Source organism: Triticum urartu, chromosome 7A (genome assembly GCF_056163025.1).
Source record: "Triticum urartu cultivar PI428250 chromosome 7A, HENAU_Tu73, whole genome shotgun sequence".
Lineage (NCBI taxonomy): Eukaryota > Viridiplantae > Streptophyta > Magnoliopsida > Poales > Poaceae > Triticum > Triticum urartu.
In genome coordinates, this window is record NC_141879.1 from 191,727,076 (window position 1) to 191,751,595 (window position 24,520).

Genomic DNA, 24,520 nt, shown 5'->3' on the forward strand with positions numbered 1-24,520 from the left:
GGGGATCGAGGGCGTTGTTGCGGTGCTGAATGGGCATCGAGGGAGAGAGCGAGGCTGCGAGGGAGATGGGGGAGTCGGGCTCCCTGGCGGCGCGAGGGAAGAGGAACGAAGGAAAGGGAGAGGTGTCGAGGGAGGAATCGGGCTCTAGGTTAGGTCTAGGGATTTGGTGGGCTGAGGGAATGGGAGATGGTTGGGCCGGCCTGGGGGGGCCAAGTGGCCAGCGGAGCAGGCCGCCTCTCTCTCTCCCCCCGAGACTAATTTCCTTGCTTAACAAAAGAACAGAGGGTTAAGAAATGTAGAGAGAAATGCAGGACACCAGTTTTCTTGGACTCATAAAAAGGAGCTTGAGCCAAGAAAATAGGAGTGGGCATGAAAGAAAGATTAAATTCAAATTCCTTTGAATTTAATTCAAATGGTTTCAACTAGGACGGGTTTGAGAAGTGTCCAAAAATGTTCGGATTTTTGGTGGAGCTCCGAAAAATGATGAAAGAATTTACGGACAAAGTTCGAGGTCAAGAAGCGAGATAACAAAGGCATGGGGAAATTTTGCAAGTGTGTTTTAGGTGATTCCATAAGAATGGATTATTTAACATAGCTCCCTAATATTGGGAGGGTATGTTATAAAGAGAACTCACCATGTGAATTCCCTCGGTTTAAATGGACCGAAGATCCATGCAATTTATTTAGTTGAGTTGCAAAAGATTTATGAGAAGATGGCATGATGACATGATGCAATGCAAAAATAAAAGGGCAGGCACAAATGAAACACACGGCGAAACCCGGAACATATGGAAGTCTTCTCGAGCATCGGTCTCGGGGCGTCACAAAGGTGGTGGCCCCCCTGACCTTCATCTTTGGCAGGTATTTTTCTTATTTTCTAAAAAGTGTCTCCGTGAAGTTTCAGGTCATTCCGAGAACGTTTTCTCCTGCACATAAATAACACCATGGTAATTCTGCTGAAAACAACGTCAGTCCGGGCTAGTTCCATTAAAATCATGCAAGTTAGAGTCCAAAACAAGGGCAAGAGTGTTTGGAAAAGTAGATACATTGGAGACGTATCACATTACATCCCGATTTGCACCTAATCTATGTGGATGAAGTTTGTGGATTATTTAAGCTTGCAGGTATGCCCGAGGATGTTATCACGAAGAAGGTCTTCCCTTTATCTTTGAAGGGAAAGGCATTGACATGGTTTAGGCTATGTGATGATATGGGATCATGGAACTACAACCGATTGAAATTGGAATTTCATCAGAAGTTTTATCCTATGCATCTTGTTCATCGTGATCGTAATTATATATACAATTTTTGGCCTCACGAAAGAGAAAGAATCGCTCAAGCTTGGGGGAGGCTTAAGTCAATGTTATATTCATGCCCCAATCATGAGCTCTCAAGAGAAATTAGTATTCAAAAATCTTATGCTCGGCTTTCTCTCAATAATCGCTCCATGCTCGATACTTCTTGTGCTGGTTCTCTTATGATGAAGACTATTGAATTCAAATGGGATTTATTGGAGAGAATTAAACTCAACTCTGAAGATTGGGACCTCGATGAAGGTAAGGAGTCAGGTATAACCCCAAAGTTTGATTGTGTTAAATCTTTTATGGATATTGATGTCTTTCGCGAATTTAGCACTAAATATGGACTTGACTCTGAGATAGTAGCTTCTTTCTGTGAATCATTTGCTACTCATGTTGATCTCCCTAAGGAGAAGTGGTTTAAATATAATCCCCCCATTGAAGTAAAAGTAGTTGCACCTATTAAAATTGAAGAAAAGACTATCACTTGTAATGTTGATCCTGTTGTTCCTACTGCTTATATTGAGAAACCACCTTTCCCTGTTAGAATAAAGGATCATGCTAAAGCTTCAACTGTGGTTCGTAAGAGAAATACTAGAACACCTACACCCTCTGAGCAAATTAATGTTGAACCTAGTATTGCTATGGTTAAAGATCTCTTGGCCGATAATATTGATGGGCATGTTATTTACTTCTGTGATGAAACCGCTAGAATTGCTAGACCCAATACTAAAAATAAACATAGATCTGTTGTAGGCATGCCTGTTATTTCTGTTAGAATAGGAGATCATTGCTATCATGGCTTATGCGATATGGGTGCTGGTGCAATACATCATTCCTTATACAAAGAAATTATGCATGATATTGCACCTGCTGAGATAGAGGAAATTGATGTTACAATTAAGCTTGCCAATAGAGACACTATTTCACCAGTTGGGATTGTTAGAGATGTTGAAGTCTTGTGTGGGAAAGTTAAATATCATGCTGATTTTCTTGTTCTTGTTTCCCCACAAGATAACTTTTGTCCCATTATATTTGGTAGACCCTTCTTGAATACTGTTAATGCTAAGATAGACTGTAAAAAGGATGTAGTTACTATTGGTTTGGGGGATATGTCTCATGAGTTTAATTTTGCTAAATTCCGTAGACAACCCTATGATAAAGAATTGCCTAGTAAAGATGAAATTATTGGTCTTGCTTCTATTGCCGTGCCTCCTAATGATCCTTTAGAACAATATTTGCTCGACCATGAAAATGATATGTTTATGAATGAAAGAAGGGAAATAGATGAAGTATTCTTTAAATAGGGACCTATTTTGAAACACACCTTTCCTGTTGAAATCCTAGGGGATCCTCCTCCACCTAAGGGTGATCCCGTGTTTGAGCTTAAACCTTTGCCTAATACTCTTAAATATGCTTATCTTGATGAGAAATAGATATATCCTGTTATTATTAGTGCTAACCTTTCAGAGCATGAAGAAAAGAAATTGTTGAAAACTCTGAAGAAGCATCGTGCTGCTATTGGATATACACTTGATGATCTTAAGGGCATTAGTCCCACTCTATGCCAGCACAAAATAAAATTGGAGAAAGACGCGAAACTGGTTGTTGATCACCAACGACGGTTAAATCCTAAGATGAAAGAAGTGGTAAGAAAGGAAATACTAAAGCTTCTGGAGGCAGGTATAATTTATCCTGTTGCTGATAGTCAGTGGGTAGGTCATGTCCATTGTGTCCCTAAGAAGGTAGGTATTACTGTTGTTCCTAATGATAAAGATAAATTGATCCCACAAAGAATTGTTACAGGTTATAGAATGGTAATTGATTTCCGCATATTAAATAAAGCTACTAAAAAGGATCATTACCCTTTATCGTTTATTGATCAAATGCTAGAAAGATTATCCAAACATACACATTTTTTGCTTTCTAGATGGTTATTCTGGTTTCTCTCAAATACCTGTGTCAAAAGAGGATCAAGAAAAGACAACTTCTACTTGCTCTTTCGGTACTTTTTCTTATAGACGTATGCCTTTTGGTTTATGCAATGCACCTGCTAACTTTCAAATATGTATGACTGCTATATTCTCTGTTTTTTGTGAAAAGATTGTTGAGGTTTTCATGCATGATTTCTCCGTTTATGGAACTTATTTTGATGATTGCTTAAGCAACCTTGATCGAGTTTTGCAGAGATGTGAAAAAACTAATCCTGTCTTGAATTGGGAGAAGTGCCACTTTATGGTTAATGAATGTATTGTCTTGGGGCATAAAATTTCTGAAAGAGGTATTGAAGTTTATAAAGCTAAAGTTGATGCTATTGAAAATATGTCGTGTCCTAAGGACATCAAAGGTATAAGAAGTTTCCTTGGTCATGCTAGTTTTTATAGGAGGTTCATTAAAGACTTCTCAAAAAATTCCAGGCCTCTGACTAATCTCTTACAAAAAGATGTTCCTTTTGTCTTTGATGATGATTGTGTAGAAGCATTTGAAATACTTAAGAAAGCTTTGATTTCTGCACCTATTGTTCAGCCCCCTGATTGGAATTTACCCTTTGAAATTATGTGTGATGCTAGTGATTATGCTGTAGGTGCTGTTCTAGGACAAATAGTTGATAAGAAATTAAATGTTATCCAATATGCTAGTAAAACTCTAGACAGTGCCCAAAGAAATTATGCTACTACTGAAAAAGAATTTTTAGCATTTGTATTTGCTTGTGATAAGTTCAGACCTTATATTGTTGATTCTAAAGTATCTGTTCACACTGATCATGCTGCTATTAAATATCTTATGGAAAAGAAATATGCTAAACCTAGACTTATTATATGGGTTCTCTTTCTACAAGAATTTGATTTACATATTATTGATAGAAAGGGAGCAGAGAACCCCGTTGCAGACAATTTGTCTAGGTTAGAGAATGTTCTTGATGACCCACTACCTATTGATGATAGCTTTCCTGATGAACAATTAGCTATCATAAATGCTTCTCGTACTGCTCCATGGTATGCTGATTATGCTAATTATATTGTTGCTAAATTTATACCACCTAGTTTCACGTACCAACAAAAGAAAAGGTTTTTCTATGATTTAAGACATTACTTCTGGGATGATCCACATCTTTATCGAGAAGGAGTAGATGGGGTTATTATACGTTGTGTACCTGAGCATGAACAGGAACAGATCCTATGCAAGTGTCACTCTGAGGCTTATGGAGGACACCATGCTGGAGACAGAACTGCACATAAGGTATTGCAATCCGGGTTTTATTGGCCTACTCTCTTCAAGGATGCCCGTAAGTTTGTCTTGTCTTGTGATGAATGTCAAAGAATTGGTAATATTAGTAGACGTCAAGAAATGCCTATGAATTATTCACTTGTTATTGAACCATTTGATGTTTGGGGATTTGATTATATGGGACCGTTTCCTTCCTCTAATGGGTATACACATATTTTAGTTGTTGTTGATTACGTTACTAAGTGGGTAGAAGCTATTCCAACTAGTAGTGCTGATCATAACACCTCTATTAAGATGCTTAAAGAAGTTATTTTCCGACATTTGGAGTCCCTAGATACTTAATGACTGATGGTGGTTCAGATTTTATTCATGGTGCTTTTCATAAAATGCTTGCTAAGTATGATGTTAATCATAGAATTGCATCTCCATACCACCCGCAGTCTAGTGGTCAAGTAGAACTGAGTAATAGAGAGCTTAAATTGATTTTGCAAAAGACTGTCAATAGATCTAGAAAGAATTGGTCCAAAAAACTTGATGATGCATTATGGGCCTATAGAACTGCATATAAAAATCCTATGGTATGTCTTCGTATAAAATGGTTTATGGAAAAGCTTGTCACTTACCTCTCGAACTAGAACATAAGGCATATTGGGCCATTAAAGAGCTCAACTATGACTTCAAACTTGCTGGTGAGAAGAGGCTTTTTGACATTAGCTCACTTGATGAATGGAGAACCCAGGCCTATGAGAATGCCAAACTGTTTAAAGAAAAAGTTAAAAGATGGCATGACAAAAGGATATAAAAATGTGAGTTTAATGTAGGTGATTATGTATTGTTATACAACTCTTGTTTAAGATTTTTTGCAGGAAAACTCCTCTCTAAATGGGAAGGTCCTTACGTCATCGAGGAGGTCTATCATTCCGGTGGCATAAAAATCAACAACTTCGAAGGCACAAATCCGAGGGTGGTGAACGATCAAAGAATCAAACATTACATCTCAGGTAATCCTATAAATGTTGAAACTAATGTTATTGAAACCGTAACCCCGGAGGAATACATAAAGGGCACTTTCTAGAATGTTTCAGACTCCGAAAAGGAATAGGTATGAGGTATGGTAAGTAAACCGACTCCAAAACAGTTCTAATAGCAATTTTTCTCCGTTTTGGTATATTTAAGAAAATAGGAAAATAAGAAGTAGTCCGGGAAGGACACGAGGCGTCCAGGAGGGTGGAGGGCGCGCCCTACCCCCTGGGCGCGCCCCCCTGCCTCGTGGGCACCTCGTGTGCTCTCCGGACTCCGTTTTCTGGCACGATACTTCTTTTGGTCGGTAAAAATTCATTATATAATCTCCCGAAGGTTTTGACCACTGTATCATGCAAATATCTTCTGTCTTTGTTTTGAGCTATTTTTCTGACAGATCTAGATCGCCATGACGTCTTCAAGTGCCCCCAAGGACAAGTTCTTCGAGAAAGTCATCAACCCCTACCTCGCGGAGGTGCTGCAACACCCTCAAACCATTGAGATGCGTGAGGGGTTGCTGCACATCCGCAATGTTGAGGGACCAATGAGGACCGGAAGTGTGGAGACAAGACTCGAAGCAATGGAGCAACAAGTTTTCAAGTGCCAGGAGATGGTGGAACGTGGACTCGATACCAACCACATAATGATCACGGAGTTCACCAACACCACCAAGCTAGATGCCAGGAACATCGGGGAGACCATCTTCAAGCTTCACGAGAAAATCGAGCATCTCCAAGCCTAGATCTATGACGTGCAAAACCAAAACTGTGAGTATGAATATAGATTCAAGAGGATGAGTTTGGCTGCAGGTTCGAGGATCACGGAGACTCGATCATCCTTCTATGATGGTGATCCTATGCCTTGGAAGATGGACGACAAGCCTACATCATCAATAACTCCGTCATCACCACCTCCGAGGAAGGAGACATAAACACATGGGTATGGGCACTCCCCTTGGCAACTGCCAAGATTGGGGGAGTGCCCCGGTATCGTATCACCATCACACTTTTATCTTTACCGTTTTTCTTAGTTCGATCATTTTGGTAATATCTTGATCTAGTAGAATAAAAGTTTTAGTATGATCTTGTTTTGAGTTTTGCTTTATGATCCTTCTATGTGTACTCGAGTCTGTGAGCTATATATAATAAAGATTAGTTATGAGTCAAGGGCTTGATTATCTTGCTATGATCTGGAGGGAATAAAAATAAAAGAGAAAGAAAGAATAAAAAGAAATAAAGAGATCATATGGATCTTATGGAGAGTAATGACTTCACATATAAAGAGTATGATGAATAAAAGTTGTTGAGAGTTGACAAACATAGTTTTGGTCATCGTTGCAATTAATAGGAAGTAATAAAGAAAGAGAGGTTTTCACATATAAATACACTATCTTGGACATCTTTTATGATTGTGAGCACTCATTAAAATATGACATGCTAAAAGGTTGAGGTTGGACAAGGAAGACAACGTAATGGGTTATGCTTTCTTTCATCCGAAATAAATTATATTTTCATGGATCATCCAACATGTTGAGCTTGACTTTCCCTCTCATGCTAGCCAAATTCTTTGCACCAAGTAGAGATACTACTTGTGCTTCCAAATATCCTTAAACCCAGTTTTTCCATGAGAGTCCACCATATCTACCTATGGATTGAGTAAGATCCTTCAAGTAAGTTGTCATTGTTGCAAGCAATAAAAATTGCTCTCTAAATATGCACGATTTATTAGTGTGGAGAAAATAAGCTTCATACGATCTTGTGATGTGGAAGAAATAAAAGCGACAGACTGCATAATAAAGGTCCATATCACAAGTGGCAATATAAAGTGACGTTCTTTCGCATTAAGATTTTGTGCATCCAACCATAAGAGCACATGACAACCTATGCTTCCCTCTGTGAAGGGCCTATCTTTATTCTTGTCTTATACTTCATACAAGAGTCATGGTGATCTTCACCTTTCCTTTTTACATTTTATCCTTTGGCAAGCACTGTGTGTTGGAAAGATCCTGATATATATATATAGCTAATCGGATGTGAGTTTTCATGAACCATTATTGTTGATATTACCCTTGAGGTAAAAGGTTGGGAGGCAAAACTATAAGCCCCTATCTTTCTCTGTGTTCGATTAAAACTTCATACCCATAAATATTGCGTGAGTTTTAGCAATTGTGAAAGACTAAATGATAGTTGAGTATGTGGACTTGCTGAAAAGATCTTATATTGCTCTTATATTTATTGCATTATGGGCTGTTATTACACATAATGTCACAATACTTATGCCTATTTTCTCTTATTTTACAAGGTTTACATGAAGAGGGAGAATGCCGGCAGCTGGAATTCTGGGCTGGAAAAGGAGCAAATATTAGAGACCTATTCTGCACAGCTCCAAAAGTCCAGAAACTCCACGGGAGTCATTTTCAGAATATATAAAAAATATTGGGTGAAGGAAGCACCAGAGGGGGGCCACCCACCATCCAAGAGGGTGGGGGCGCGCCCTACCCCCTGGGCGTGCTCCCCTGCCTCGTGAGCCCCCTAGCAAGCCTCTGGTGCCCATCTTCTGCTATATGAAATCTTTCGTCCAAGAAAAAATCATAAGCAAGCTCATGGGACGAAACTCCACCGCCACGAGGCGGAACCTTGGCGAAACCAATCTAGGGCTCCCGCAGAGCTGTTCTGCCGGGGAAACATCCCTCCGAGAGGGGGAAATCATCACCATCGTCATCACCATCGATCCTCTTAGCGGGAGGGGGTTAATCTCCATCAACATATTCATCAGCACCATCTCATCTCAAACCCTAGTTCATCTCTTGTATCCAATCTTTGTCTCAAAACCTCAGATTGGTACCTGTGGGTTACTAGTAGTGTTGATTACTCCTTGTAGCTGATGCTAGTTGGTTTATTCGGTGGAAGATCATATGTTCAGATCCTTTATGCATATTAATACCCCTCTGATTATGAACATGAATATGATTTGTGAGTAGTTACGTTTGTTCCTGAGGACATGGGAGAAGTCTTGCTATAAGTAGTCACGTGAATTTGGTATTCTTTCGATATTTTGATGAGATGTATGTTGTCTCTCCTCTAGTGGTGTCATGTGAATGTCGACTACATGACACTTCACCATTGTTTGGGCATAGGGGAAGGCATTGGGAAGTAATAAGTAGATGATGGGTTGCTAGAGTGACAGAAGCTTAAACCCTAGTTTATGAGTTGCTTCGTAAGGGGCTGATTTGGATCCATATGTTTCATGCTATGGTTAGGTTTACCTTAATATTTCTTCTGTAGTTGCGGATGCTTGCAAGAGGGGTTAATCATAAGTGGGATGCTTGTCCAAGGAAGGACAGTACCCAAGAACCGGTCTACTCACATATCAAATTATCAAAGTACTGAACGTGAATCATATGAGCGTGATGAAAACTAGCTTGACGATAATTCCCATGTGTCCTCAAGAGCGCTTTCCTTTATATAAGAGTTTGTCCAGGCTTGCCCTTTGCTACAAAAAGGATTGGGCCATCTTGCTGCACCTTATTTACTTTTATTACTTGTTACCCATTACAAATTACCTTATCACAAAACTATCTGTTACCGATAATTTCAGTGCTTGCAGAGAATACTTTACTGAAAACTGCATATCATTTCCTTCTGCTCCTCGTTGGGTTCGACACTCTTACTTATCGAAAGGACTACGATAGATCCCCTATACTTGTGGGTCATCATGTATGTCCACTCCATTAAGCCATGTCCCAAATAACGTGTTTATGCTCCTTGGGGATGAGCATTAAAAGCTATATGAATTCATCGCCATAATAACTTTGCAAGAGGACATTCGAGAAAGAGGTGTTTAATCGTTTCATTTTGATCACAAAAACAACATCTAGAGTTACTAACCCAATTCCTTTTCACCAAGTTATATTTGGTTAGAATGACTTCTTTATGGACGAACCACATAAAGATTTTAATTTGAAGCGGAAATTTAATCTCTCAAATGTGCAAAGACCTCGACAATGGCCCAGAATCAATTAGGTCCGAATACATGGATTTCGCTGAGAAGATTCCATTCGTGGTTAACTTCTAGCAAATTGTATCCATCTGATCGAATAGGTGAACATCCATCAACCTATGAACCAAGTGCAACCAAGCATTCCAACGTTCCTCTACTAGGGATCTCCTAAATTGGATATTAAGCGATACCAAGTTTAATACTTTGGCGACATAATCCTCCTTACGTTGCACAATATCATATAAGGAGGGATATTGCAAAGCCAAAGGCGTCTCCCCTAGCCATGTATCCTCCCAGAATCTAGTAGTGGTACCATTATCAACTAGGAACTTCACCCGTTGGAAGAAAGTTACTTTCGTCCTCATTAACCCCTTCCAAAAGGGTGAATCCGTTGGCCTAGGGGTGACCTGGGCCAAAGTCTTAGAGTGCAGGTACTTATTCCACAAGATTTGTACCCACATATCCTCGGTCTCAATAGATAGTCTATATAGCCATTTGATAAGCAGACATCTATAATTTACCTCTAAATTTTCGATCCCTAACCCGCCCTGGTCTTTTGGTTGATATCCCATCTAGCCAATCTGTACTTCTTCTTGGCCTCATCACTTTGCCAAAAGAATCGGGATCTATAGAAGTCAAGTCTTTTCCATACCCTTACCGGTACCTCAAAGAAAGATAGAAGGAACATTGACAGACTCGTCAAAACCGAACTTATCAAAACCAACCAACCTCCGTAAGACATTAGCTTGCCCTTCCAGCAGCTCAGTTTCTTTTCAAATCTATCTTCTATACATTTCCATTCCTTGTTTGTTAAGCGTCTATGATGAATTGGGATCCCTAGATAACTAAAAAAGTAAGGATCACATATCACAACCGAACAAATTTCTATAGTCATCTTGTTCATCTTTGGCTTGCCCAAAGCAGAACAATTCGCTTTTATAGAAGTTGATTTTGAGCCTAGACAGTTGCTCAAAAAGACATAATACAAGCTTAATATTCCTAGCTTTTGTAAGATCATGTTCCATGAATATAATAATATCATCCACGTATTGTAGAACGGAGACACCCCTTTCTACAAGGTGGGGGACGAGTCCTCCTACTTGGCCACTCTCTTTGGCCCGACCAATAAGTACTGCCAACATATCCGCTGCAATGTTAAACAACACAGGAGACATGGAGTCTCCCTGTTGTAACCCCTTACGTGTCTAAAAATAATATCATGTATCATCATTGACTTTTATACCAACACTACCTTTCTGTATGAATGAATCCACCTGAGATCTTCCAGATTCATTGAACCCCTTCATACGTAAGGCTTGCTGTAAGAAGGGTCATTTGACCTTATCATATGCTTTTTCAAAATCCACTTTGAAGATAACACCATCTAGTTTCTTTGTATGGATTTCATGCAGCGTTTCTTGTAGGATCGCAACCCCTTCAAGGATGTGTCGTCCTGGCATGAAAGTAGTTTGAGTTGGTTACACAACCGAATGGGCTATCCATGTCAACCTATTCGTGCCAACCTTTGTAAAAATCTTAAAGCTTGCATTCAGAAGACAGATCGGTCTGAATTGCTTAATGCGAATAGCCTCAACCTTCTTTGACAACAACGTTATTGTTCCAAAATTGAGAAACAGGTTTAAGTGACCATCGAACAAATCATGGAACATAGGCATAAGATCTCCCTTTATGATATGCCAGCATTTCTGATAAAATTCCGTCGGGAACCCATCCGGCCCAGGGGCTTTCTTATGATTCATTTGCGTTGTTGTATCAAACACCTCTTTCTCAGTGAACGGAGCAGACAACACCTCATTCTCTTCTAAGTTAAGTTGAGGTATGTCCCCGATCACACTCTCATCTAGAGCTACGGAACTTTCTTCGGGTGCTCCAAGAAGCTTCTTATAATAATCAGAGATGTGCAATTTTAGGTTCTCATGTCCTACAATTGTACCCTCATCTTGTTCGACCCTAATTATCTTCTTCTTTCTATGCTTCCCATTAGCTATCATGTGGAAGAGCTGTGTATGATCATCTACTTGGACGATCTTAGAAACCTTTGCTCTAAGCGCCCATTTCATCTCCTCGGGAGCATGGATAAGAAAAGACAGAAATTTAGAAGATGTATGCAAATTCACTTATATTTTTCTAAAATCCCATGGAAATGTGTTGGTCCATTGGTCTATCACGATGGTGTATTCTCATATTCCAGGGAATATGAAATTCATACAAAAAGAAAACATGGGACATAGATGGGGACTGTCTTTAAGGCAAAGCAAGTAACTAATCAAGAAAGAAGCTTGCACATTCCATTTTCCTGAAGTAAACATTGTGATGGCACACGACAACAAGGCAACATATTGGAAACTGAAAGCTCCACATGATTTGAGTAGTCCAAACAGAACCTTCGTATATGTACATAGGTAGCCATATGGAGCATAACCATGTGTAAAAAGGAAATCCTAGGAACACTTCGTTTCAAAAAAGCAAGTCAGGCAGCTAATAGTTTGGATAAAACCTCTATAAATAGTAGAAAACAACTTCCAACGATTCAAACTGTACAGACTAAAAAGTTCGTCGGGAAATGAGAAGTGCCAACAAAATATACCAAGTTACAGAAGAAACACCTGAAATACAATAGTGGCAGCTAGTTTGGCACGAAACCTGCATATATTTGAATGCGATGCACATCCTCTAGGCCATCATTCTCACGCACTTTTTCCTAGTAAGTAGAAAGCATGTAAGAGTATGAAAAGGGGATACAGATTACACAACAAATAGTAGTTTCAGAGCTTTAGAAGGCCGTCCAGTTTTGCAAAGTATGTAAATGGGATTAGTATGCTTTCTACTACCTATATGCAGAACTGGACGTTGTACTACTTATTCCAGAGTCAATACATATTTCGGTCTCTAAAAGAAACCTGAGACGAATCATCTGCTACTCTAGAAATTTGATTTATCACGGCTAACCAACATGGGATGATAGCAGAATAACAAACTTATGGCATCTAACTTTCTGGCTATACTAACGTGTAAATATTTGGTAGATATAGACTAAAGTGTCAGCCATAAAGTATTATTTGCCAAAGCAAGGAAGGTTGATGTAGCTAGATAAATGACTCGTTTCAGGTTGACTGCCAATTTTTTATTAGAAAGTGCGTGCCTACTGATAGCGCACCTCGGGGAATCATAGTGAGAATGAAAGGCCTGGAGAAATGTAAACCGACAAGATAAAATTCAGACATTGAAATACAGAGAAATTAATAGGAAAACATGCACCATCAATCACTCACCATAAGGTCAACACCTGGACAGTAGCCGAGCTGCAGTAGATGGTTACCAAGTAATGAACAAAAGGACAATCTCTACAAAATAACCATGGGAGCACCAAACTATCTGCAAACATGAACAAGGCCCCTTGCTTGGACTAGAAGGACGAGTACGCCATAATAATCCAAAGAACAAAAAGATGGATTTAAATTTATAGAGCAACTCTAGGAAGATATTGTCTTGAAGAACGGAAGATAAGAAGAAGAAAAAAGCAAGCGATGAACCTGCAAAACTGTCCTCCAAGTTATGCCTGAAAATCCATTGAATATATCCTTGATTGCATATTTGTCTCTGTCGAGGTAGTGACTCTACGGGAAGGTTCTTCAAAAAATAGAGTAAGGTTGTTTTTTTCCTTTTTGAGAGTTTGATAGCAAACCTGCAATGCATCAAAAAGGGATTAGAATTGATAAGAAAAGAAATCCTGCTATTTTATAGTGGAAGAACATGTTTCCATCGACAATAATACAAAAACATTGAAATTTGATGGTGTAAGGAAAATGCAGTGATATACTGAGCCATAAACTATTTCGCAATGATATATGTTGGCGCAAACCCGGAAATCATACACACAAGATAACCTAACTCGAGCACGAACTCAGAGCAATGGCGACGAACGCCGCGGCCGCGAACCGGCCTGTATCTTGGCATTCACTGGGATTGGCACCACCCGAGGACTACATCGTCTAGACTTTATACACGGGATGACGCAGCGCCCACGCATGCATAACCCACGCACACACTACCTTCGGAATCAGCCTCTTCTCGTCGTGAGCCACTCGCTCCTCCGTGAGACCCGGCCAAACATCCATGCAATTAGCCTGCACGTACTAACAGACTAATAGCACACGCCCATGCATGCAGCTAATCTGCAGCGTTGCTGCACAAACACACGCGACGCACACGCGCGCACCTACGCGCCATGCACACACACATGGCTTATTGCCAACATTCTCCTCCTAAGCCATGACCTCGCCGTCGCCGCAGTAGCTCATGTCGAAGTCGTCGCCATGATCGTCACCCAGTCCGCGGACCCGACCTGACGCAACGACGCCGGTCACACCGCCACAGACCCGACCTGGCGCACCGATGTCGGTCCCACCGTGCTCCATCACGACTCCGGTGACACACGCCAAGCTCCTTCTCCGCTGGTGACACACGCCCAACGTCCCTCGGTGCCCCGCACGTCCCGCGCGCACCCGGCGCGCCCGACGAGTCCAACTGCACCGGTGCGTCCCGCACGTCCCACGCGCACCGAACGCGCCCGACGAGCCCGACTGCACCAGACGTCGTGGACCCGACGCGCCCTACGCGCCCGGCGCGCGCCCATACACGCGCCCGATGCGAGAGGCTCGTCGCCATGGTTGCTGCCGCCCGACGCCACCGTGTCCTTCCAGCACGAGCCGTCGCAGATGCCGTGCAACGCGGCCACCTCGCCGGCCGCTGTCGCGCACCGCCGTCGATACAGCTACCGCCGCGCTGCGCCCAGTCGTGCGCCACTTGTTGCCGCTACCGAAACCCGCAGCTCCGTGCGCCGCCGTGCCGCGTCTCCGTGCCTCGCGCCACTGCGCCTCCACGGTCGTCGTGCCGAGCCACTGCGGCCTCTGCGCCACCACGCAGGTCTTCCGCGACCTCCTCGCCTCCGCGACCACCGTGCTCGTCGCGCGCATGACATCACAATGAATCGCCGTGAACTCGCCGCGCTCACCGCGCGCGCCGCCGACGCCGCCGCACGCCACAGCAGCCCCTCGAACCTTGTGGCTCGAATACCAATTGTTGGCGCAAACTCGGAAACCATACGCATAAAATAACCCAACTCGAGCACGAACTCAGAGCAATGACGACGAACGCCGCGGCCGCGAACCGGCCTGTTTCTTGGCAACCTTTATTCACTAGGATTGGCACCACTCGAGGACTACATCGTCTAGACTTTATACACTGGATGACGCAGCACCGACGCATGCATAACCCACGCACACACTACCTTCGGAATCAGCCTCTTCTCGTCGTGAGCCACTCGCTCCTCCGTGAGACCCGGCAAAACATCCATGCAATTAGCCTGCACGTACTAACAGACTAACAGCACACGCCCATGCATGCAGCTAATCTGCAGCGTTCCTGCACAAACACACGCGACGCACACACGCACACCTACGCGCCATAAACCTGAAGCTCTACTTCGATCACCGTTCCGGCCCTTCATCGCCTCGTTTGGTTCCTCGTCGCTCCAGATCACGCCTGGCCATCCTCGTCAACGCCCCCTGCCCTCTGGAGCCCCTGCGCCGGCGCCGGCCGCGGCACTAGGGGAAACCCTAGCCGCTGCTGCCCCGCCTCGCTGGTTGGGCCGCCCGGCTATGGGCCACCTCCATGTTGGGCCAGGGAATGGGCCTCGGATCTGGGCTGACTCCAACGATTCCCGACCTAGCTTAGGTTTAGGACCTGGTGGGCCAGCCTGCCCGGCCATCCGACCTATTTGGCCTCCAGCGGGCTTCCCTCGCCCCTCACTCAACCTTCCCGTGCCCTAACCCTTGCACACCCGTCCCCCGCCGCCAGCACCCCGCACCCTCCCCCGTCACCGTCGAATTTGCCGTCGGCCTCCATGCCCCGCGATTGGAACGACGCGGAGCCGCGTCCCAGCGCCCACGACCGCCACCCCGACGTCTCCCGTGCGGAGGCGCAGTGCGATCCCGGCCGCCCGTCCCTCGACTCGATCCGCCATGAGGCCGATCTCCGCCGGCACCTATCCTCTCGCGGCGACCGTCGGTCTCCTGCACATGACGACCACCAATCCCCTCCCCGCGCTGACCGATGTGGCTGCTCCCGCTCCAACTCACCTCCCCCGGTTGCTGACTGGCGCGAGCCCCGTCGCAGGTCGCCGTCCCCGGCCCGCCGGCGGGAGGCCAGCCGCTCCCCGACCCGCGGCGGCAGGCCCCGTTCCCCCGTCCGCTCCCAAGGCCAGCAAGCCCCCCTCGCGCTGCCGCTTCGGTCCGCCGGTACCAGCCGCCTCGGGGGGAGCCGAACTTCCCCAGGCTGCCAATGGGGCGGGAAGGGGCCGACCCGGTGGCAAGCGCAAGAAGAAGCGTGGCCTTGGGCCTCGCCGGAGATGATTGAGCCCGAGCTCAACCACCTCTACCACTGCACCTGGGATTGGCAGGTCACCATGCTGCCTGGAGGCCAGTTCTCGGTTGTCTTCCCGGACGTGGTCAGCCACGGGTATGGCACCCGCAGCGGAGACATCACCCTAGCCCTCCATAAGCTAGTGGTGGACATCTCCATGCCGGTGCGAGACCCCATGGCAGTTGCGGTCCTAGACACGGCTTGGATCCTCATTGGTGGCCTCCCGGAAATCGCCCGCTCCGAGCGGGTCATCCGGAACATGCCTCGTGTCCTCGGCAAGGTGGTGGTGGTTGAGGAGCTCTCCCTCCGCAAGGAGGAGGAGGTCCGTGTCAAGGTCAAATCCCTCGACTCTTCAAGACTTCGTGCCACGATCCGAGTGTTCTTCAACGACCAGGGCTTCGACCTCCGCATCTCCCCTGAGCCTCCCAACCACATTGGCCGCCCCCGCATCGACGACAGCTTCCTGGGGGGCGGCCCAGATGGGGGCGGCGCCGGAGGCCATCGCAGCGACCGAGACCCCCATCACGGCCACCCCTCTGGCTCGGACGAGGACGACTTCGAGGATAGCCCCCCCCCCCCCCACGACCAGCCTCCTGCGCTGACTGCAAGGGGCGGGGCTGGGGTGGGCCGTTCCCACGCTGCGGCTCCCCCGTCCCCCGATGACGGCCTCGACGCCTCGGATGCTAGTCTTCAAGTCTTCTCGGCTTCTTCACCCCTCTCACCCAATGATCCCCCCGTTGGCATCTTCCCCACCCCGGCGCTGCTTGCTCCGCCCTCTCCCGCAGCGCCTGATCTCCAGTTGGAGACGATGGGCGCGACGGGCTCGGGCCCGGTCTCGCCCCATCCGGTGTCCTGTAGATGGAGGCTGGTCCGTCTGCACGGCCGGACAACCCACCTCCGGTGGATGACGCGCATGCGGACCCGCCGCCCTCCTCTGGCGCTCCCTGCGTGATGACCCCTACTCCTCCCCTGGTGCCTCCGTGTTGCGCTTCCGAGGGACTGGCGGTGGTGGTGACCACCCCGGTGGCCGGTCCTCCGCCTCCCCCTCGGACTGCGGCCTACTCCAGGAGGGGCCGTTCGACCTCGACCCCGGCGTGTCCTCCTCGCGCCGCAGTGCTCGGATTGAGGCGGCCATGCCGGTGGGTAGTCCGGTTCTACCTATCCCCGAGTAGGCCGCTCTCCGGGCCGCTGCCCAGAACCTCGAGTCAGGTACCACGATCATCCCGGCCACCTCTACTACTTGCTCCTTTTCTGCCTTGGAGTCGACTCCTCTTGGCCACATTGCTAAGGTGGCAGTGGACTCGGTCATAGTGTTCAGGGGGAGGTTGCTCCCCCGCTAGTTCAGATCGAAGCCATTCGTGCACGGGAGATCCTCGATGGTCGGCTCGCGGAGGCCCATGCACGCCTCTCTCCCTCCTCGGGAGCGCCGCCCGGGGTTGCCCCAAGCGCCCCTCCTCGTGTGGCGGCCGCTCCGGCTGTGATCCGGGGCCGCACCCGCTCCCGTACTGCAGCCCTCCGCGCCTAGAGCGCCTCACATGTCTTGGGGTCAAGCAGCCCCCCGATGTATACGTGATGCGAGCCCTATTCTGGAACATCTGCGGTTTCGACCAAGATGATCTTCGCCTTCAACTCATAGAGTACATGCGAACCGAGCGAATCGACATTGTAGCCATTCAAGAAACGATGCGTACGGAATTCTCCCTGTCGGAACTTGAACATTTGAACTCCGACATGTTCGCCTGGCACTGGCTTCCTTCTAGTGGGAGTATGGGCCACTCGGGTGGCATCCTCTAGGTGTCAAGGATGCCTCCCTTGAGGTGGGAAGCATGGACCGGGGCGAGTTCTTTGTTAGCATGGAGGTCTTCGAGCGGGCCCAAAACTTTAGGTAGGAGATCATTGCGGTTTATGGTCCAGCCGATCACCGCCGGTCTGAGACCTTCCTCGCTGAGCTCCGGAGGAAGGTGGCGTCGGCCCAGTTACCGGTGGTAGTGGGCGGCGATTTCAACCTCATCCGGACGGAAGAAGACAAGAGCAATAATTTAGTGAACTTTCCCCGGATGCAAATGTTCAATGATTGCATCGCTGATATGGGGCTGCGTGAGCTCGATCGAGTCGGGGCCAAGTTCACTTGGACTAACTGCCAAGTTGATCCGACTCGCTCGGTCCTCGGCCGAGTCTTCGCCTCCCCTAAGTGGGACATTCGGTGTCCCCTAGCACCGCTTCGGGCGATTACGCGGATTGGTTCTGACCACGTTCCCCTTCTCCTCTCCTCGGAGAATGAGCGCCCCCCTGCTACCACGCTTACGCTTCGAAACCTTCTGGTTGCGTCAACCAGGATTTACCGCCGTGGTGGCCGCCAGGTGGCACGAGGCGAGGGACGCCCCACACCGGGCCCTGTTAACCGTTGATTCCTGGCACTTTTGCGCCAAGCGGTCACGGCAATTCATGAAAGGGTGGGGGGCAAATGTAGGTCAGGACATCCGTGAGCGGAAGAAAGCCCTCCTTGAGGGCATCCAGGCCCTCGATCTGTGGGCTGACGCCGCTGGCCTCTCGGCAGATGAGAGGATGCTGAGATACGACTTGGAAGACCAGTTCACGGTCATCTACACTGACGAGGAGGCATACTGGCGCTTGCGGGGTACGCAGAACTGGGTCCTCAAGGGGGACGCTAATACTGCCTACTTCCAGGCTATTGCAAACGCCCGTTGTCGGTGTCAAAACCGGCGGACCTCGGGTAGGGGGTCCCGAACTGTGCGTCTAGGCCGGATGGTAACAGGAGGCAAGGGACATGAAGTTTTACCCAGGTTCGGGCCCTCTCGATGGAGGTAAAACCCTACGTCCTGCTTGATTAATATTGATGATATGGGTAGTACAAGAGTAGATCTACCACGAGATCGAAGAGGCTAAACCCTAGAAGCTAGCCTATGGTATGATTGTTGTTGTGTATGTTGTCCTACGGACTAAAATCCTCCGGTTTATATAGACACCGGAGAGGGTTAGGGTTACACAAAGTCGGTTACAATGGTACGAGATCTTCATATCCGTATCGCCAAGCTTGCCTTCCACGCCAAGGAAAGTCCCTTCCGGACACGGGACAGAGTCTTTAATCTTGTATCTTCATAGTCCAGGAGTCCGGCTGAAGGTATAGTCCGGCCATCCGGACACCCCCTAATCCAGGACTCCCTCAGTAGCCCCTGAACCAGGCTTCAATGACGACGAGTCCGACGCGCAGATTGTCTTCGGCATTGCAAGGCGGGTTCCTCCTCCAAGTACTTCATAGAAGATTTTGAACACAAAGATAGTGTCTGGCTCTGCAAAATAAGTTTCCACATATTGCCATAGAGAGAATAATATTTACACCAATCTAATCTGCTGACGTATTCCGTAGCGTGACACACCACGGCCAAGCCTTTATCCGAGTCGTTTCATTATCCCACCTCAGCGCGTCATGCCAGGCGATTTCCTTGGCACGTCTTGTTAAAGTAGAGATCTTGTCCCCTTATCCCGGGATTCTCATCAATACGGGCGTGGGTAACCCAACCGCGCCAAGCGCTTGGAGATAAGCGAGTTTTACCAGGCTGGTGGGGACATGTAGTTGCGTCCGCCCATATAAGGGGATAAGTATCCACCTTTTCACCTACGCCTTCTTCCTCCTTCGCCTATCCATTCTTGCGCACTCGAGCTCCAGCGCCCAAGTCTGCACTCCCCACCTCAACCTTCTCCAACCATGTCCGGAGCGGGAGGCAAGTGGATGGTCTCCTCTGTCACGGAGGGACACGTCAAAAAGCTGAGGAAGGCCGGATACCTGTCTAACGACATCGCGTACCGGCTTCCCGAAAAGGGGCAACTCATCCCCACCCCTAGCCCCATGAGAGGGTGGTGTTCCTCCCCCATTTCCTCCGCGGACTGGGCTTCCCTCTCCACCCATTTGTCCGGGGGCTCATGTTCTACTACGGCCTGGATTTCCATGATCTGGCCCCGAACTTTGTCCTCAACATCTCGGCGTTTATCGTCGTGTGCGAGGCTTTCCTCCGCATCCGCCCCCATTTCGGCCCGTGGCTCAAGACTTTCAATGTCAAGCCGAAGGTGGTGCACGGCAACCAGGCGGAGTGCGGAGGCGCCATGGTGGGCAAGATGGCCAACGTCCTATGGCTCGAGGGCTCCTTTGTGGAGACCCTGAAGGGGTGGCAATCGGGGTGGTTTTACATCACCGAGCCGCACGACGCCGAATGGGTCGCACCCCCCGAGTTTCGATCCAGACCCCCTATGCGGCTCACCTCCTGGAAGGAGACGGGCCTGTCGTGGGGTAAGAAAGGAGAGCTAACCAGACTCCAAACATGCATCCAAACCCTGGTGGACAAGAAGCTCAAACTTGTCAACGTAGTCCAGGTTATGCTCATCCGCCTGATCCTCCCGTGTCAACAACGGGCTTTCAACCTGTGGGAGTTCGACCCGGCGCGGCACCAAACTCTGAGCAGGCTCTTCGACACGACGTACGAAGATTCCTGGAAGGTGCTTTTCAAGGGCGTCGAGGCCCCCGCATCCGCTACTGAGGATCACGGATTCAGTACGCAGCGTCACACTCATGCGGTAAGCTGTTTTTCCTTTTATAGGGTATCAGTTTTTCATAGTTTGACTCCATGCGGGATCTAAGCTCCCTTACCTTTAACAGGACTGGCAGCTGACGTCCGGACAGATCAGTTGTCCAGCTCCTTTGCCCGAAGGCCCAGCGGACGCTCGCTTTGCGAAGCTGCTGGTTCCGGCACCCTATGTGGTACCGGAGAAGAAGGCCGCGAAAAAGGCCATGGGGACTCGAAAGAGTGCCCGGCGCCAGGAGGTGTTGGATCCATCATTCAACGGTTCCGAGGCACATTCATCCCGTGAAGACGAGGAGGAAGAAGAAGAGACCTCTCCCCCTCCAGCGGGAGGAGAGAAGAAGAGGAAGGCCGCCCTCTCTGGGGAGGCCGGAGGGTCCAAGAAGGGGGAAACCCTTCCTCCGGACTACTCCACCGACGCTGACGATGGCGGAGAGGAGTGGCAGCCCAGGGCCGAGCCCCTGGCAAAATCATAAGTATCCGGATACCAGAGTAATTCATAGTATTCGTTTGTTGCACAGCTTTCCCTTACGTCGAATATGTTTATGCAGCCCACCCAAAGACCGGCTCAATGCGTCGTCGAGCGGTTCACTGGACTCGTTGGATGTGAAATCTCTTCCGACGGCTTCCTCCCCCCGCCCTACGGATGACACCGAAGTGTTGTCCCAACAGGTTCCAAGCTGGGAGGAGGTGGTCCTGGAGGCGCCGCAAGGCGACCTCCCGGACTCCAGGAGTAAAGGGGATGAAACCCCCTAGGGCTCCAAGTCCGGCTCTAGGCCGGACACCGCTCCGGAACCTTCAAAGGTTCCAGAGTCCGGCGGGGGACCTCCTTCCAAGAGGAGCAAGCCCACCGTGCCGGTGGCCCCCATCCAACCGGAGGCGCCGGACAATCTGTTGGAGGCGCTCCAAGGCGCCTCCATCGACGAGGAGCACTGCACCATTATGAGTGTGGTGGTCCAGAAGGTTCAGTCCGCCAAGAGCAGACTGACTGAAGCTTGTACTAGCCTTTTAACAGGCTTTGAGGTAAGTAAAGAATGTGTAAATAATATTACCGCATAGATAGTAGCCTCTGATGCTCTGTTTGGCGTTCGGGAAGAAAAGCCGAATAGAGGATCAAATAAAATTCGCAGGAGTCTAACAAAAATGAGTCAATATGCATATGCAGGCTTCTCTGCTTGCGTCCGCCGCACTGACTGCGGAAGTGGACACGCTAAAGCAGAACCTCGAGCGGTCCGAGCAAGAGCTCGGGCGTGCCAAGAAGCAGCTCGAGGACAATGAAGGTAAGAAATACCTTGTTTTTAAATATATATAAAAAGGTGCAATTGCAAAGAATGACAGGATTATCGTGGCTATTATAGGGGCCACGTCTGAGGTGGCGACCCTTAAGCAAGCGCTGGTCGAGGCCGAGAAGAGGGCGGCCTCGGAGCGCACCGAGCGGGAGAAGTATGAGGCCGAGGTTGGCAAGGTACGGCAAGAGCTCCAGGCTCTCATGGAAAAACATGAGAGTTTGGAGCTTGACTCAAAGACGCGAGCGTCCGAGCTCGCGGTGGCTATTGAAAATGCCAAGTCTGCCAAGGCCGAATCCCAGAAGACCCTCCAGGAGTTGGATGAGGTGAAGAAGATAGCGGCGGGTAAGGCATTCTTTATGCAAAGCAAACACATAAACGTGAGTTACTTGTTACTTACCCGAATCCGGAGCTCTCCAGGAGCGTTCGCAGATCTTTCCCGGAGTGTGTCCGATGCCGCCGCATTCTATCGAGCCGAGGAGGGCAGCTCGACGGAGAAGGTGTTCTGGTCTCAGTATGCTGAGGCCGGACACCCCGTGCCCCTGAGCGACCAGCTGAAGCAACTGGTCGAGCTCCACAAGGCGGCCGAACAGGCCATGAAGGGCCTCATTGTTCGGCTGTGGCCTGGAGGGGCTCTGCCTGGGACCTATTTCGGGCTGGTGTGGCGGCTGGTGGAGGCCTGTCCAAGGCTCGAAGTCATCAAGCGCTCCGTCTGCATTGAAGGTGTCCGTAGGGCCCTTGCCCATGCTAAGGTACACTGGGGCAAGATGGATGCTGAGAAGCTTGTGAAGGACGGGCCATCGCCGGGGAAAGAGCATCGCAAGCCCGAGAATTACTATAAAGATGTTCTGAAGGGTGACTGCCTTGTGGCGGATGAATGTTCTAGGGATGTAATTTTTGAGTGAAACTTGCTTGTTTTGTCCTGTGCGCTGAAAACTTGTTCATATGTGCTAAGCAATGCTATTGGAATTTAAAATATTACCTTTTGTGCGGCTGTTTATCAATTCTGAGAGATGGCGAGTCGTCGGCTTCTGCCCCCGTGCCGCTAGTGCTGGGGTGTTCGAGGATAAACCTGAGCGCTCTTTTTCCCATGTTTGGGTCCTTCGAGGGAGGCGCTCAGCCCAACGAACAAGGCAATCGGACTATAATGCGTGAACACTCTCACTTAGCCATAGAATTCTATAATTTTAAATTTCGGCGAAGCCCCTGGTATTCGGAAGACCGAGTTCGGGGCGCTATCCACGCCTTGGCCGGACAAAGCCGGCTCCTCGCCCTAAGCGGCATAATTCTTTAGGGACTCGAAAAACCTCTCAAACAGCGACCAGCTCTCGCTTCATCATGACGGTCAGTTTTAGCTTTCTCCAGTGAGGTGCTCGACCCAGCTCAACTGGGGCACAATCGCAGTGGTTCTCCTAGTGCTACCTTAGCCGATATAGCGGAACGTAAGGCACCAAAACATAGGAGCCGGGCAAACCCAACTATTGACCCAAGACATGATTCGGAGCCGATGCATATAATGCTATAAGTTCGGGGTGCCGCACTTGTTAAAGTGTTCGGACTTCTCACACCATATTGAGGGGTACTAAAGCCCCTGGCGTATTTTGGCCGTACCAACGTGTACGGGTGCAACATGTCGTTAAGGAACATATACAAAGAAAAAAGGTAATGCAAAAATAGACGAAAGCTATGCATTGTTTATTAAAAAGGGCTGCGATCAAAGCAGAACGATACAAATAATGCGATAAGTGAAAGGTTGGACTAGTTAACATGTCCGTTTCAGGGGCAAGCTGCGGAATAGTATGCGGAACAGGTATACTGCTCGTGATAGAGACCACCTGGGAGTTCCGTGATGCGGTGTGGCTTGTCTGCTTCCCTGGTTCTTGCATCGTTTGTGCGGCAATTGAACTGCCGAACAGGCCTTCCAAAGGATGGAGTCCTGAAAGTAAGAGAAAATTAAAAAATCAGCAGCCCCTGGTACGGTTTAAGCCGTGTTTCGGGCGTGCCATGATGGTGCCCCTCCCCCTGTACCCATGGTATCTCTAGAGCGTAGTTATGTACGCGAAGTACTGGCGTCGCCTTCTTGCGAGGGTTGGGGTTGGGGCCGCATTGCTACGCCTGCTCGGATCGTGCCAGGCGGTCTTGTCGTAGGTTACTCCGGGCGCACTTGACGGTGTCCGGTCGTTTAGTGGCCGGACTGGAGAGCTGCCTGGAGAGGCTGCTTTGTACTTCCGCTGCAAGGGCCGCCATGTGCTCCTCCGTTCGGAGGGAGCGTTCGGTGTTTCCATTGACCGTAATTACTCCTCGAGGGCCTGGCATTTTGAGCTTAAGGTATGCGTAGTGCGGTACCGCATTGAACTTGGCGAATGCGGTTCGCCCGAGCAGTGCGTGATAACCACTGCGGAACGGGACTATGTCGAAGATTAACTCCTCGCTTCGGAAATTATCCGGAGATCCGAAGACCACTTCAAGTGTGATTGAGCCTGTATAGTTGGCCTCTACACCTGGTATTACGCCTTTAAAGGTCGTTTTGGTGGGCTTAATCCTCAAGGGATCTATGCCCATTTTCCGCAATGTATCCTGGTAAAGCAGGTTCAGGCTGCTGCTGCCGTCCATAAGGACTCTAGTGAGATGAAATCCGTCAATAATTGGG

At 48.1% G+C, this 24,520-nt stretch overlaps 1 long non-coding RNA gene and 2 pseudogenes across 1 annotated transcript; 1 reads left to right on the plus strand and 2 right to left on the minus strand.

The window, feature by feature from the left end:
- Positions 1-11,918: 11,918 nt before the first annotated feature.
- LOC147958945 (uncharacterized) lies at positions 11,919-13,522 on the minus strand. The gene is made up of 3 exons (XR_015609638.1): positions 13,459-13,522; positions 12,839-13,251; positions 11,919-12,267 (listed from the first exon to the last, which is right to left on the minus strand). It is a non-coding gene; the product is annotated as an uncharacterized LOC147958945 (long non-coding RNA).
- Positions 13,523-13,710: 188 nt separating this feature from the next.
- On the minus strand, positions 13,711-14,547 carry LOC147958946 (uncharacterized; annotated as a pseudogene).
- Positions 14,548-15,471: 924 nt separating this feature from the next.
- Positions 15,472-17,115, plus strand: LOC147958947 (uncharacterized; annotated as a pseudogene).
- The last annotated feature ends 7,405 nt before the right edge of the window (positions 17,116-24,520 follow it).